The sequence below is a fragment of the Pipra filicauda genome, unplaced genomic scaffold (genome assembly GCF_003945595.2).
Source record: "Pipra filicauda isolate LSUMZ 115617 unplaced genomic scaffold, ASM394559v2 scaffold184_size3518187_pilon, whole genome shotgun sequence".
NCBI lineage: Eukaryota > Metazoa > Chordata > Aves > Passeriformes > Pipridae > Pipra > Pipra filicauda.
In genome coordinates this window covers 671,679-674,748 of record NW_024104292.1, presented here as the reverse complement: position 1 = coordinate 674,748, position 3,070 = coordinate 671,679, and positions in this window count along the sequence as shown.

Sequence of the window (3,070 nt, the reverse complement as noted above, 5' to 3'; positions counted from 1 at the left end):
CTCCCTACCTGTAAAGAAGCCATCAGGAGGCTGACCTTTGTGCTCTGTGAGGGAGAGAGGCAGAATCAGGCCATGTTTAGTGATACTTGAATGTTTATAGCTCATTTTTAGTTAGACAGTGCTCATTCTTGCCTGCTCATGCCAGCTATAGGTCTTGCAGAGGAACTCCACAACAAATGCCTTTGTGAAACTCTCTATCCAAATTTGATTTTGAATGTAAATTCAAGTTGCTGGTGGTTTTTTTTTTAATTTTATTTTTTCCACTTCTGTATTTTGAAGTATATTCAAATGCAGGAAGCTTAGCTGTGTTTCACTCCTGCTGTAGCTTAATGGTGTCCTGCACTGATGTCCAGTCAACTAACATGTTGATGTTTCTTGGATGTTTCTCAGATGTTTCTCAGTTATTTCTTGATTCTTTTTCTCCTCAGTCATTTAAGAGCACACATGTGAGGCAGAACTGCAGGACTGAGCCGTAACAGAGTTTATATCATAACAACAAACACTTACAAAATCCTTCTCAAAATCTTCCATTTGAGCTGGCAAAACCAGATACTCTAAGCCCTTCCATCTTCTTGTTTTGTAAGCATTAAAATTGGGGTCTCCTGTTCTGTGCAAAAAGACTGTCTGTCTATGCAGAACATTTGTTCTCTGTTTACATATAAAATTAAAGCCTTTCACTTAAACATGCAATGTTAAGAAAGAAAATTATTTGGTACTTCCCTTCTTGAGTAGCTAATGCACCTGATGTTCTAGAAACAGTTATAAATATCTTTTGACTGTAGAAACTAGCCAGCCAAAGTGATTACAATGATAATAAAAAATCCAGTTATTTGTATGGACCTCCTGGCACAATTCTCAGCTGGATGGTGGCCATGAAACAAGAACGAAGCCTCCGAAGGGCCCCAGGACGTCACCACTGCTGGACCTGCCACACAGCCTGCCACAGAGATCATGAAGCATCACAGAAAGCTTAAAGCACTGAGTTTACCATGGCCTGCCTGGTGCAGGCAGCCCTGTGCCAGCTGTGCCCTAACACTTGTGATGAAGGACAGCATTTCTGTTGGTCTGAAGCACCAGCAGGAACAGAGTTAAGAAACAAAATGAACAAAAGATCAAGTCACTAGAGCAGGCATGTTCTCCACATATTGCTACAGGCCCTCAAGTATGAAAGATCTGGATTATGAACTCGGGTAGCCGTTGGGAACTGTCCTAGAACCGAAAAGTTTCCAGAGCAATAGGCAGCTCTATCAGTCCCACAACACGAGCTGGGCTGAAACCCTTCTAAAATAAACCAAACCCCAAAAACAAACAGAAAAGTGGCCAAGGGAACAAAAGAGAACATGGAAGAATTTAAACTTTGGTTTTTTCACTAGAGAAAATTGTGCCTTGGGAAGGTTTTTGAAGGACTCAGTGCATAGATAAGAGACTTGGAAGAATATAACCTGCTTATATTTCCATAAGATGTTTGAGAAGGTTTTTAGTTAAAGCTTCTTAAGGAAACGAAATCACAATGAGTAGAGATGAAGAGTCCATGGAGGTTAATTAACTGGTTAAAAGGCAGTGAAAAGTGGTCAGATTTCATGTTGAAAGTTACTCATGGAGTGCTACAAGTACCCTTGCTCTTCAGTATTTTCTGTAATTGTTGTGAAAAAGGGTGGCCAAGTTGAGGGAGAATCTTAAGTAAATGTAGCATGAAAAAATAAGTGATAAAAAGACAAAATTTAGTACTGATGCATTTACAATATTACTTTGTGGAAAAAAGCAATCCTAGCCTTATGTGCATCATACTGTCTAAGCATCTCAGAAATAGGATCTTATTTGTAGTAGTTTAATGGCAACATTATGTCCAGTGTTTTTTAGTGGGTAGAAGGGCAATTCAATACTAGGAATCACTAAGAATTAACACAGTAAACCAGAAAACCACTTAGTACCATTACATAAATATCTGAGGCACCTGCATCTTGAATGTAGCATGGGTCAAATCCCCAACTACATCCAGACAGCAGCACAAGACCAGCACAGAATGAACAAGAAAGGGAATCAGTGTTGTAGAAGAGTTTCCATATGAGGTATGATTTCCTTGGATTATGGCTTGGAAAAAATAAAAAGGAAAATTGAAAACAGATAGGATGGTGGGTTTGTAAAGGGACAGTTGAGTGGAGAAGGGAGCAGTTTGTCCTTTTTGGCAGAAGCAATGAGCTGGCAGAGCGTTGCATGAAAGCACAGAACAGGAGTTAGCTCTTCATGGGGCAGACAGCCACCTCTGTGGCTCCTGGGCTGAGAGGGCTGAAGATACTCCAGGTTTACAGAGGTCCAGAAACCAACAGGAAAAATACAAGGGTGAAAATTAAAGTTATTAATTTTCTGACTGACTCTCCCAAAAAGTGACCTCAGAAGTGGTGATCAAACAGTTTGGGTGGGGAAAACACCATAGCACATGGTGGTAGGTTAGGGGCTTGGAGCATCTGTCTAACTGGGGTGGGGAAGTGTGTGCTGAGACAGCCGGGGCTCATCAGCCTGGAGAAAGTGGCCCAGTGGATCTTCACAGTGTGTGCAAACAGTTGATGGGAACATAGCATGGGTGGAGCCAGGTTCTTCTTGGCGGTGCCTTGTGAGAGGACCTGAGCAGATGGGCACAAACTGTGACACAAGAAGTCTCCATCCAAATGCTGCACCTGGGTCAAGGCAATCACAGATACGAGTACAGACTGGGAGAAGAGCTCATTGAGTGAGTCTCCTAACTGGAAGTTCTCATGGATAAAAAGCTGGACATGAGCCAACAGTGTGCACTCTCAGCCCAGAAGGTCAACTGCATCCTGAGCTGCATCAAAAGCAGTGTTGCCAGCAGGGCAAGGCAGGTGACACTATCCCTCTACTCTGCTCTCACGAGACACCACCTGGAGTACTGCATCCAGCTCTGGGTCCCCAAGATAAGGACATAGACATGTTAGAGCACATTCAGAGGAGGCCACAAAGGTGATCTGAGTGAGGGCTGGAGCACCTCTGCTAGAATACAGACTGAGAGATTTGGAATTGTTCAGCCCAGAGAAGAGAAGACTCCACAGAGACC